Raw genomic sequence first — 14,184 nt, 5'->3', positions numbered from 1 at the left:
GAAGCATTTCTGACAAAGACCAAATGCTAAGCTGAAGATGTATTCAGGCAGACAGAAAAAGACACTCGTTCATGTTTGTGCACAGCTGCATATGTTTGAACAGAATCATTAGGACACACTACTACAATACCAAAAGCACATAGATGTGGAGAGAGAGAAAACACACTTTGTATGTGCTTGTGTGTGTGAGTGTGTGTGAATTCATGCAACATTCATTCTTACTGAGAAGGCCCAGACCTCACATCCCTGCTGATCTTACTGTAAGTGACAGAACCAGTCCATTTAGCGCAATCCTGCCTTCTTCGTCTTAACATCATACCCTCCCCTCTTGCTGTCCCAGGTTGAACTCTGGTCAGCGCAGATCAGCAGTCCGAGCCTTCATGTTTGTCTTTATGATGTTGGCCCTTCTCTATCCTCATCTGTCTTACTTCACTGACGTTACCCTCTGGTTCTTGCCCACCCACGCTCCCCCCCTTCCCTTTGCGGCACCATGGCACTTAGAGCATGTTACTGCACATTGCTCTTACTTTACTGACACCGCTAACACACATACACACACACACAAACGCGCTCATTCATATGCTTGTCACTTCACAAGCATAAGATAGAAAAATCCTGAAATACAAAGGTATTATTGCTAATTCCCATAACCCACCCCACCGTAAGCTTTTATTGCAACTGCTAACATGAAATGAGGGTCCCAGAACTGAAATCCTGAGTGGCAGGCAAGATACAAAAAAGCAATCCCGGCTGTACACCAGGGCTGTCTTGATCCCACTGTAAATACAGAGGTTGAAGCCTCTGAGTGAAATCTATTTGCCGCTGCATCAACTAGTGTTTTCTATGGATTGCATCAGTTCTAGTACTTATGGGTCACAGTGAAACCTCCACAGAGAAAAGTAAGGGGATTTTACAATTTCACCGCTGTATGCTAGATCTGAAGATCGGGCAAAGTAGGAATTGGATTTTCTGTACAGTTGTTGCTTTGCAAATGACTCCAAACTCAGTCAGATACACGTTGGACAGTAGAGAGGTGATTAGTTAATTTGTGCCCCAATTAGATGTTGTAAGTGATGCAAAGACGCCAGGATCAGTGTGTAACTGCAAGAAGTTACATCATGAAGTCAGATTAAAGGGGGTCTTTGGCTGCAGTGGAGCAGGACTTGGTGGGATGTTGCCTCACACTGTAACATGAAAGAGAACAAAGTATAATATATATACATAAAAGTGTTTTTCTTGTTCAGGTTTTTAATATTTCATCTCTCCCTTACTGCACTGGACCAAATACAATATATCATACATTCAGTTCAGCTCTAAGGATCCCAGTCAACCACACAGGGGATGATTAAAGCTTAGCAGCCAGAAAGACTTACCAAGCAGGTTCACTCCGGGATAAAATATTCCCGTCTGTCTCCTCTACAACCTTCCTCCAATCACCTCATCCATATCCATTGGCAGACAGTGCACTTACACTGAAATAGAAACCATTCCTGAGGGACACTGTAGTGGTTAAGCTTCTGCAGCACTTTCTACTCTGGACAGCTACCAAAAACACTGCTCACTGTGCGACTGGGCTGTGGATGTTTTAAGTTGGTCGATTTCCAGACAAAGGCAAGAAATGCTGCCATAGTGGATCAGACTTCTAGCTGTTAGTTAATGATAGATGATGTCAACAGCAGTAAAAAAAAAAAAAAAAAAAAAGCCAACTCAAGCAAGTAGGGTTTTGAAGGTCAATGCTGGCCGAATCTGTTGAGTCAAAGTACTTCTAAGGAGTGACTGTTTGGCTGTTGCAGGAAACACTAGTCTGTTTTAGTCTTTTGTGTTTATTCATCTCTTCTGCTCTACTGAGTTCATTCAAAATGTCCTCATATGTAAACAACTGAAGAGGTTGATTGCAGATGACTCCCAGAACGACTTATATGGCCATTCTGAAAACAACATATGACCGTTGGAGAGTTCCAGTGACAGGTGTAGCTTTGTTGTACTGGACCGTCATCGTCACATGGTTAACGTTACAGTTACAGCTTCCTTAGTTTCAGGCAAAAAAGTACTTGAACAGCTTCAGAACCATTTGCTATCTGACATGGTGGTGCAACTAGTTCTATCCTGACCTTTATTCGAGTGACAGAAGCGGTGTGACATGAATTACTAGTTAAGTACAGTTGTTGCAGTACTGCCAAGTAGTGACCACGAGAATGAGCTGCCCAAACTGCAGAGCTGCAGGTCTGTTCATGTTGTTCAGAGAAGTGACAAGGAGGGATTGACTTGGATAGGAGACAGAGAAAGAAAGTAAGTGGAGATGAGACAAAAGGAAAATCCTGGTCGATTTAGTCATCATACTTCATACAGCAAGAGAGCCACTGTTGGTGCACTGTGCCAGCATCACTGTGGCTCACAGCGAGCAAGTGTACCCGAATGCACATGTAATTGGCTTTATTTGTAAAACCATATACCCAGTGGTGGCCATAAAGAGAGATGAGGTGTTGGGTTGTTACATCTTCTAATGAGATGTAGTGGAAGCTGAGCGAAAGCACACACACACACACACACACACACACACACAACACAATAATAGACAAAAGTGAACTTGTCAATGAGTTGTCTTTGCCGTAGCTCCGTAAATAAAAACATCTGGACTCTCTGGATTCTCTCAGGACATTCAGAGGCAAAACAAAAACACAGAAAAGTCATATTTGGGACAGTTCTCTAACAGTATATCAAAGCTGACTGAATAGTCAGCTCCACTTGGAGCCAGAAGAAGACGCTGTAAACATTAACATATCACCATTTTATTAAAGTTTGATCATGTTTAGTTAGTAAGCAATTTACTATTTGGACATTCAGTACAAACGGAGCATTAATTTGGAGATATGTCTGTGTGCACCTGGTAAATATAATCAGTCACTCTCCTTTTAGCTCTGTTTTGGTTTCCACCACTGTTTGGTGCTGGTTAGGTGGTGTGCAGTGGGTTTATCAGAGCTTGTTCACTAAAACCAGCTACTTGCTGAGGCTCCAAACAAGACTGATGAAAACAGATAAACCAAACAGCAAAATTATAAAATAACTATAAAAAAACAAAAAACAGTGGGATTGTCATTATAAGGAACCTCTTTCACATTACACATCGTCTTGATTTGCTGCTCGTGTGCATTTCTTGATCAGTGCAGCTTTTAAGTATGTGAGACAAGGAGAACGTAAGAGAAAAGAACATCCGCAGCGACAGAACTTAAAGTTTACGAGCACGTCTTGTTTTTTCATTGTGCACTTCCTGATGGTTTGTATTATTCCATTTTGTGCCTGCAATCTGTTCAACAATCTGCAGCCGAGCCAGGCCTTTTTTAAAAGAAAAAAATCTGAGAATGATAAGTGAAATATTGCAACAGCCCACGCACACACACACAGGAGGACAGGAGGACAGGAGGTAGGAGACGGACAGAAGGTTACAGCAGTGGGCTTGTGCCCAGAACATCGCTGGTTTGACTTCCCAAAACAGCAACAAAACCAACAGACAGTAAACGAGCAACACTCCCCGCTGCCTCACAGCTACCGTCACAATGGCACTGACTAACAGCGAAAGAATGAGGCTGCGCTGGGCGGCTTCCAGGTAACTGCATGCTTTTTAACCTGGATAAATAAAGATATTACAAAGCCACTGGTGATGCCATTACCTCATATGCTTCCCCCTGCTTCTCTTTAATGCCTCTCTCTCTCTTTCATTCCTTCTGCCACGTTTCTTTGTAAAGTAGTCCCTGAACAACGCACCACGTCAAAGTCATGCAACAAAATGCACCACCTGGTGATCTTAAAAGGCAATATGCTAAATGCTTAATACACTTCTATTTATACTGGTTTGCTGGCATGTGTTTGTGTACGCATATATATACCTCCACTAAACCAGGATTTGCCTAAAAAACATCTGGGAATCATAAATAGAAAGAGAATAAAGCACTAGACACAGCTGTCCAGGCCCCAACTACTCCACCCCCCCGCTCCCTTCCTGCCTCTCCCTGCTTTCCAGACTGTCTGTTTCTTATCGTCCTAACACCTTCCCATAGGAGCTGCGGGCTTACAGCAACAGAGGCCGGGAGGGAGGGTGAGAAAGCAAGAAAGAAAGAAGATGGAATTGGAGATTAATGTACAGTGAAATCCCAGGGGATTGTAACAATCACATCAGACCGTACAAAAATGTGCCCATGGAAAATTCACATCATTATTCAATATATTGAAGTTGGTCTGCGCTTAATGTACATTGTTTTTACCAGTGTCAGTGCAGCCAGATGGTCAGTGTGCCATTTGTTGCCAATACTTAAAATTCATGTTGCATATTAGAAACCAATGTTCCTGTAGGATTCACAGTGTATACGGATAGCGACCGCTGGCCTAAATGGTTTCAAATGAATCTTTTTCTAAACAACAAGTAATGCAAGTACTGCATTTATATTTAATGCTGTCATGTGTTATACAATGTTTGGCTGTCTCATATGTTTGCATAGGAATGTACAACCCAAAAAAATCCCAAAATTTGGGAAACATAAATAAAACAGAAGGAAATCTTTTGCAAATAAACTGTTTACTAACAACAGTTTTACAAAGTGTTCCTGAGGCCATGTACTAATATCCCTTCTACAATCATGTGTTCACAAAGTGGTGAACCTCACTCCATCCTTGCTTGTGAACGACTGAGCCTTTCCAGGACGCCCCTTTCATATCCCATCATGACACTATCACCTGTTACCAATGAACCTGTTTACCTGTGGAATAATCCAAACAGGTGTTTTTGGAGCGTTCCACATCTTTCCCAGTCTTTAGCTGCTCCTGTCCCAACGTGTTTGAAACGTGTTGCTGCATCAGAATAAGCACATATTTACAAAACTAAGTGAAGGTAACAAGGTAAAACACTTCATATATTGTCTTTGCACTGTTTTCAATTGAGTATATGTCAAAAGCGTTCAAACTTTTTAGAATCAACACTGTAAGAACAAAGAAATGTCCACTCATTTGTGCAGCACATCAACAATGTGGGAACACAAGTGGACAAGTTGGCAGGCCCCTTTGATTCGCCACATCCCGGCCTCGCTCTCTTTCTGCACGTCCCCTCTTGAGAAGAACGACTGGTTCACAGTCTGTCATGACGTCGTACATTTCCCACAATCCCCAGAGGTATTTCTATGCTAAGTTTGTGAGTTTTCTCTCATTGCTGTTTCCTGAGTCACACTGAGCTGAGCAGTATCTTGATCCCTTCCTGAGAGACCTTGCCTTGACCACGTTCTTTGAGCTGATAAGGTTGTTATGAAAAGATAATAATGATGATGAAGCATAATATTATTACAGCATTATTAATTTGGCTAAATTTGATATCGATATGAGGACATTCAGGCCTCGTAATCCAGCAGTTTTACGCCACATCTGCCAGGTTGCTTTCTGTTGTTTTGCTGGTGAAGTTTGTTGCTTGCAGACTGAGCCTGAAGAAATGAGTGCATCAGCAAACTTTACTGTGTGGCTTTTGCTTGACTCAAATAACAGTCACAGCCAACATCCACAAGTTGGGGTTTGTGCTTGGTTTTTGATCAAATGCATTCATTTTGGAGAACTTTTTCAAAAAGATAAGTCTTTGGCGCTTGTTGGCCTAATGTGGTTGGAACGACCAAATTTTTAAGAATGTCAGCGTTAAAGCTGATATGGTCCCGAAAGGTCATCTAACCCTGATGACTAAGACAGTCAGTCCAACACATTTTTCCTCAAGGCCAGTGTTTAATCCTTCCTGTGGGGCTCAGTAAGGCCAGAAAAGTGTCAGCGAGTGCTTGTGTATGTGTTTGCATGCATGTATTGTGTTTGTACACAATGATGTACAGTTCTGCATTTATGAGTGTCACTGTCGGTACTCCAGGGAGTAACACATTACGAGTCTCTGCATAATATTTAAGATTTAAACGTCATTACAAGTTGTCAGTGATTTGCATCTCTTCAAATGTGAAGGTCTCTGATCAATCGGAGCTCCTTCTCAAGGTGTGTGTGTGTGTGTGTGTGTGTGTGTGTGTGTGTGTGTGTGTGTGTGTGAATGGCAACACGTCCCCCTCTGCCCTCCTGTGTGGGATCGATATAGTTTTACCATCCCCAGTGTTGGAGCTATTGAATTACAGAGTAGAAAATATACACACACACTGTGTGTGCACGCGTCCATCAATATTCATGAATGATGCATGTGCACACGTCCATGCCTGCAGATTTGCATTGCATACAGACTTGCATATAAACCTGGGGCTCAGGGGTCATTAAGGGGGGCTGCCAAGAAAAAAAGTCTTGCCTCACGACTGAAATGTTACATGAAATGATATGTTGTCAGTTTATGTTCAGAAATCGAACTGCATTTTCTCATGTTAGCAACTTACAAAAATGTAATTCCTGTAAAACAAAAACAAGTTTATTATAGACCCGGCAAACAATAATCAGTTTTACATGGTTTCTGCCTCAGAGGGTATTTTCACTACACAGCACAGTCACCACCCACATGCTATTTTATGCCACAGTGTGTGTGAGTGTGCGTGAGAGAGTTCTTTGTTGAGGAAAGATGATCTGATTACCTGGATTCCTCCACTGGTCTTCGTGTGCATGAGAGTGTATTTGTGTCTGTCTCACAAACATCCATATTTGTGTGTCTTGCATCAGCCTTTGTGTGCCCGTGCACAAAAGCAGCACAAGGTTTTGTACTGTGCCGAACAAATCATCAAGCAGCACTGAAGGCTTCCATGATGAATCTGGATAACATCTGTGCTTTAGTTTTTGTTTTTTTTCTGTTAGTATGTCTGACAAGGTCCACCCTCTGGTTTGCTTTTTTGATTAATTTTACAATAAAGTTAATGGCACAGTCTTGAATAAGCACTTCCATAGGAGGACTGACTGCTGAAATGCAAAATTCTGCATAGAAAATTAGAACAGCTAGTGATAATAATTAATAGTTATTTATGAATAAGTAAATAAGATCCGAATAATTATTACATCCATTCCAGTTCAGTGCTGCAATGGCGGAGTCCACCACAAACAATAGACATACAGTGAGGTAAATACAGGATGTAAACACACTGAAAGGTTAGACCTCTAAGGAGATAATTTAGATATGATCCTTCATTAACTATTTAACAATGACTGCAATCTTTCCACAACCTTAACTAAGCGGTTTTTAGCAGCTTAACCATTACTATTCCTTAACCATACATTCCCTTTATTTGGATGTTGTAGAAATAATTAATGGAGCAACATTTTGTGTATGTAAGATATGAATTCTCTGCCTATTGCAGTTCTGCTTAACCCTGCATGCATTCATAAGAAAAATGAACATATTTTGTATGGGATATGATTTAGTTTTCATCTGAGGCATTTTACCAAGAGTGAGCTTCTCTTTGCCAGTGTGGTGAAATTAAATTTTCAGGCAGCATCAGCGCATTTGCAGAGCAGACGTGTTACACCCACAGTGTCTAATGTTTTGCAGGAATCACCATCTGTGGGTGTTTTTCAAGCCTCGTGTGTCTGTGCTCTGTATGTGCACGTAAGTGTGAATGAAAAAAGAAAATGTTTGGGCTCCTGCAAAGTGAGCCAAACATGGATTATCAAGCGGAAAGCGTGTGGGTTGTGTTATTGTATTGGAGTATCACTGTATGCTCACTCCGTCTGTCTACTCATTGGAAAGCTCCCTCATGCAGGCAACTCTCATCCCATGCCAGCATTGATGTCATAAGTGGCCCCATTTCTCTGCCTGCTATTGGTCCATCCAGTGTGACACTGCTCTCCTGTTTGACGTACAGTTAACAAACTCACGTCACTGTAGTAAGTAGTCTGATCTCTCCCGCCCTCTCTCTCTCTCACACACACACACACACACACACACACACACCTTTCAGCTTTCTTTTTTTTTTCACCCTTTTCAGTCATTTGCTTCTGCCCTGCTCCTCTTAACTCGTGCTGCAGTAAAAGGAAACACCCAGTGAGCCATTTGCTGATTGGCTCAGACAAAACCAGCCAGTGATGCGTGTAGCCGTCAGAAACAGGACTCGACCTCAATATGGCCGGACCTCATGTGTTTGTGCGTGCGTGCCTGTATTAAGCATTTGTTCATATCGCAGTTCTCATCATAAAGGAGGGCCCTCCACGAGCACGGCTCCTGATAAGTGCATACGTCATACCCCTGTGTGTGTACGTCTGTGTGTGTGTGTGTGCGTGTGGATGATACGTTCTCTGCTATGGCATTTCTGATTCTACGTCCACCTGATCCACATCTGATTTAATATTTGGTTTACTGAAAAGGTTAAGTGGATATTTATATTCTTCTGTGGTTCATTCCTCGTAGTGTTTTTACTGTTTGATGGTCCAGAGAATACTGTTAAATCACCTGTTCTGAGGGACTTCCTTATATAATTTTACTAAAAGCCCTGACAAACATGGATGGAGAGTATCTGCAGACTGGATCAGTCTAGCGGTAGCTGCTAGTTGTTTGAGTCTGACTTCAGGAGCTTCCGTTCAGTTTTCCCTTGTGCCTCCAGAATGGCCAATCGTCCAGCTGACAACAAGCTAACAGCAGGCCTGCAGGCAAACACATATCGATCACTTCGCCCAGACTGTTTGTGACCGTGCGCGCTCTGCTTTCAATAAACACCGGGCCCCTTGATAAAAGGGGAGTCACGCTTGAATGCATGCCACAGGACATCTTAACATTACTGCCAATCAAATGTATTTCTTTATTGTTGCTCACAGTGAATGTGTCTGTGTGTTTTAATCAGTGCAGCTAAATGGTGTCGATGCTTCAGAAAGGATTTATTTTAAGAGTAGCATCCGATGTTTGTACCAAGGTTCTGAATTCAATGGGTTTCATATTATCCTGTGATTCACATTCATATCATATGGTCTGACTCAGTGTCCTATTTTTTTTCAAATGGTGACGAGGAAGACCACATTATTTTGCTTCAGTGGAGTTTCACATGGCTTACCGCTGATATTGAGCGGGTGTGTTTGCGTGTGTGGATGTTGGAAGTTGCACGAGAGGTGCTTTGCATGTGTGTCTATTTTAGCATTCATGCATACGTGAGTAAATGTTTGCATGGCACAAGATGAGGACATGCATGAGGGAGCACAACTAGCCTGCAAACCATAGCCTGCATGCAAATTAGGGACTACAACTTTCTTTCCCTATTTTCTTTTTGTCCTTTCATTTTTTATTTTTTTTTTAGATCAGACCATCTCATAATGTCTTGAGTTTCAGATTAATTACTCACATGATGAAGATACTGTGATTATTTATCAGAACGCTGTGTTCCCCTGTGGCACCACTGTTTGTATATAAGTTATCTGCATGTAACTCCAATGTTATTAGTATGTAAATATTGTTTCAGCAGACTCAGACTGGCAGTCCTGCTGCTTCACTCCTTTTGAACTCACTGAACTGGGAGTAAGTGGGGAGTCACAGTTTGGTCGCTGATGTCAGTATTTCATACGTCCTCCACCCTTTAATGGTCTTTGGTGTTAGTTAAAGGTGAAAGGCTGTTATGAAAATGTGAAAAGCTGCACTAATCACATTATAAGCCACAAAGATAGAAGTCATATCAATTATGGGTATGACTGCACAATGGTAGTGGTGAACGCTCCCAGTGGACTCTCACAGCATTTTAAAGTGCTTCATCACTCGCCACATGATGGCACTACTGCTATCATTTTAAAAATATCTGTGTGCCATAAATAGTTTTGGTACTGTAGAGTACATACTTATTTTATTTTTCAAAATACCGTATCAAATCTTTGATTGAAAGTTGAATACTTTTAAAAACCACAGTACATACGAGGCTGATGAAATATGAGCATAGTTTTTAGCTGAAAGCATGTTCAAGTCACAGAGAGAGAGCAGAGAGGAGAGCACAGTGTGCGACAGTAATGTCATGCAGAGGTAAACATTCTCATGTCTGTTTGTTCTTTGTTACTTTAATTTGTTTGTTTTCGAGTGAACGTAGCGGCCTGAGCCACAGTGACAGTAATGAGCTGTCCCAAGGCTACTGCTGGAGAGCAAAAGGATGATGCTTCCCCCTGATGGAAAGCTGAAAGAAGAAGCAAATATTTCCAGTCTAATATAAACAATATAACCAGTGTATCAGTCATTAGTGGTATTAGTGTATTGCTTATTGAAATGAACTGTTTGTACCCGCAGAGCAAGATAATTACTCTTCATAGACAAATAGATCCAAACTATGTCACTTCATAAGACTCATATGTTTTGTTTAACAGCATATTTATACATATGTATATTTATGTTTCAGCAGTATCTTAATCCTCTAATGTTCCTTTGCATTGAAAAGTTATTCCGATGGTGAATTACAAATTATAAGATATGTGTCATATGACACAGTAAACACTTAAATACACTGCTGTCTTTGTGCAAATGAACACTTCTTTCATTAAAATTTGCAATAGGAACCAGAAGAGGCTTTGAGCTGCTGTGACAATACGTAACCACTAGATGGTAGTACAAGACAAAACACACTCAAAGGCGTCAGAGCCATCCCAACAAAACATATAGCAAAATATGTGTTTTTGTTTTTTGGGGGGTTTTTTTGTGGCTCCCAAAATATGTCATACAAATTATACCGAAGTCCTCCAGAGCTGAAATATTGCCGACGGTGTTTTCTACATGGAATCCATGAGATTTAAGGCTTCCTTCATGGAATCAGGTGTAAAGCAGAGCATTTACAAAAGCTTATCTGTATGTGTGAACTCTTCGTAATGACACTCAACAAAAACAAGCCTTTGACCCAATTTTGTGGCTCCAGCCAACAGTTTCAAAGCAGACCTTTAGAGCGCCCTATCAGCAGCCCTCCTATACAACCCCTCTCCTGCTTTCATTTTGGATTTCAAAAGCGAATCTGCGCCGACGACAAAAATAGACCAGATACAAAACGTGTCCTCTGAACAGTTCAAGGAGAGTTTGTGGTTCTTCAGCTTAAAAAAATAACATGTATGAAACTACGTCTCTGTGACTACCACGAAAACAGTTACGAAAATAATCATACATTGTAGCCACACTCCTTTTTTAACATTTCTTAAACTTAAAGCCCTTGAAGAGATCTCTCTGATCGATGAGGACTCTCTGTGGTATTTAACCTCACGCTGGATTGCATGGTTTGTCATACGCTGCTCGCCTAAACTGTATTTACATCATCACAACTGTTACAACGAAGGAAAATAAAGTTAATGTTGATATTTGCTTGCTCACACGCACAAAGAGAATATTGTATTTTTGATCATCCTCTTTTAGCAGCACAGGCCTTAATCAAACCATTGTTATGGCAACAAACAGGCAATCCTTCCATTTCACACAATTAACTTCCTCCCTCTGTGCGTGTGTGTGTGTGTGTGTGTGTGTGTACACCGTGTCCAGATCAATGAGTGCCCTCATTCTTGTTATTGCAGTGAGTAGTTTGATGTGTTACTCTAATACACATATACATTCAATAATCCCTGCGACACACACACACACACACACACACACAAACACACACAAACACATTAGTTTTTCATCACTTTTGGGGACATTACACAGACTTCCATTCATTTCCTTACATCATGGGGACCTGCATTTTGTCTCCACAATGTGACTGTGCAAACAGCGTCAGTAATACACATCCACACACACACACACACACACACACACACACACCCAAGCACAGTTGCACAGCACACACCTCAATAGATGGCTCAGATAGCCATCATAATTACACAGCAATCTTCATCCACCTTTTATTCGTCACAGCCGAGGCAGGTGGCAGAGACGCCGTGTGTCTAATTGTTTGTTTGGCTGCAGATGGGATCGGCCCTCCTCCCTCGAGTCCCTCAGTGCTCCCACCTGCTCTCACTGCCGCCCAGGGTCACTAATGAAGTTACGCCAGCCCTCATTCAGGCTCTTAAAAGCTCCAGCAGCTACCCTGATGGCAGGCCAAAGTGCTCCCCATTGCTTTCCCTTTGCCCTCTCTTGCCTCAGTAAACAGCCTGTCATGTCACATCAGCCAGCAGACTCGCTGCGACTGTGCCTCAACTGTGTCGACCGCTCGTGGACGGAAATCTCTCTTTCTGTATTTAGTTTTTTCGTACTTCTGTCACTGGTTCTGTCCCTCTCGTCCCGTTTTAACAGTTCTGTTCTCTTCTATTGTGTTGGTTTGGTCTGAGCAGGGGCTGCTTGATTTCCCCACCTTTTTTTATTAAATTTTTTTTTGTGGCTCTGTGTTTTGCATTAGAAGTCAGCAGTGTTGCTTCAGCATTTGTTGGTTCTGTGTTTATGAGCAACAGTGTGGGTGTGAGGAAAGAAATTCGGGTTCTTATTCAAGTCAGCCCAATTCTGTTGTTTCATATCACATCTTTTGTTTTCCTGTGTGTGTTTTCTCTGCTCTTTCTCAGGAGAGAGTTCTGATGGACTTGAATTAAAGCTGTCTTACACGCTACAGTCCTAGGATGTTGTTCATGCACTGCAGGCACCTCAAACTTGAATATATTTGATATGGAAATGAGTTTCGAAAGAAGCAGTTGGCTGAATCATTACAAGGAACATGATAAAACACTAATTCATACTGCAGTAGCTTCCAGTGTCATCTGCTGGATATTTATTCTTTGGAAGAACAACAATATCTATTCTCCAACGCACAAACATGTGATTGACATATGTGTACATGTTTGGCAGTCTCAATAAAGGTTTTTAACTGTGTTGCTTCAGCATCTGCGTGATTCATTTGTCACCTTATAAAGATGAAACTGGCAATAGACGAGTGTTTTACTTTAACGCATCATTACGAAGTAAATGTTGATTGCGCCGTGTAATGGTTAACATAATGACACCATCAGCATTCAGATTGGTTCCCTATAAGCCTCGCTGTCACTGTGCAATTCTGTCTGCCACCGGGTGCAATCTCCCAGGAAAATGAAGGCTGGCACTGTTTCAATCTGCTTTCATGTCTCCATTATAGCCTCAATGAATGAATGAACTTAAACCTTTTCTTCTAATCTTGTCTTCTGCTGCCCCTCCACCCCAACAACCCTGCTGTTGTTACTCGTTTGTGCGAAGCAACACTCAAACTATGTTATTATTTCATGGAAAATTAGAATTTCACTTCACCTCTTCACTTGCTTCTTTCTTCTCTTTCATTTCAAAAGTGGTGTCGATCATTTCTTCGCAGCCATTTGGAAACAAACATTTAATATGGGTAGGTGCTCGGCTTTGAGGAAAATGGACACTCGTGTCAACAATAACACCGCTCTGAAACGCTTGAGGTGCTGAAAACTTGTCTGTTTCCACTTTAATTACTGAGTTCAAGAAAAAGTAATTTGACTCTTTCATCCCTGAAGGTTCCAAGTATTTCTCTACTGCATGCAGATTCGGCCACATGAACACCTCCACACACCAAAGCACACCTTTTATTACATGATAAGCACACAGTGCACAGCTCTGGCATATTAAATCCACTGAGGAAACAGTCAGCGTGCTATTACTGCACACATCAGTTCTTTACAGTAATAATACTATTCTATTCTTACATAAATCAGTGGTTACAGGAAATTTCAAGCTTTCTTTTTATTATTACAGAAAAAAACACTCATTAAATTCAGGATCCATGTTGCTCCTCTCACTGACCAAACATAATGGCGGATAAGAAGGAGAGTATGTTTTCATCATTCTACATCACTGACAGCAGCCCTCAGAGAGCCTGTTAATGATGTCAGTTTAGCGAAACCATTAGTTTTTACAATGTATGGTCTATCTACCCTCCTAATTGTCATTATTCCTTATCATGCTGGCCTGAGATGCTGCAGGAGAGAGGATGTCTGGGCCATTGCCCACGGCGAATAGAGCTCTTAGCGAACTACAGCCCTTTTCCAGTACATTAGCTTGACCTCTGTACATGGTTTGATTAAGCATCAGACCGGAGAGGAGGGTTTGCCTTTGTGACAGAACCTTTAATGAAAGAGATGGAAACAAACAGGGAACTGAACAATCAGCCTGGATCATTGTGCAGTCACCGTCAGACCTGTTCTAATCATTGCACAAAGATCAAACTCACCCCATGTTGTATTTTATCCTTGATTACATCTTTTTCCGCCCCGCTGAGTGACTAACAGAGCGTAGCAGTAAACATGTTATGCTACATGTATGTAGGTTTCCAA

At 41.6% G+C, this 14,184-nt stretch overlaps 1 protein-coding gene across 1 annotated transcript in view; it reads right to left on the bottom strand.

The window, feature by feature from the left end:
* The window catches only part of LOC143323206 (cGMP-inhibited 3',5'-cyclic phosphodiesterase 3A-like), a 54,877-nt gene extending 51,180 nt beyond the window's left edge, over positions 1-3,697 (bottom strand). The window contains exon 1 of the mRNA XM_076734923.1: positions 3,669-3,697. The gene's annotated coding sequence lies outside the window, so the exon portion shown is untranslated. The remainder of the gene's footprint in view (positions 1-3,668) is intronic.
* Positions 3,698-14,184: the final 10,487 nt, after the last annotated feature.

Source organism: Chaetodon auriga, chromosome 7, assembly GCF_051107435.1.
Source record: "Chaetodon auriga isolate fChaAug3 chromosome 7, fChaAug3.hap1, whole genome shotgun sequence".
NCBI lineage: Eukaryota > Metazoa > Chordata > Actinopteri > Chaetodontiformes > Chaetodontidae > Chaetodon > Chaetodon auriga.
Note: the sequence above shows the minus strand (reverse complement) of the source record. Positions and strands in the feature narration are given on the sequence as shown.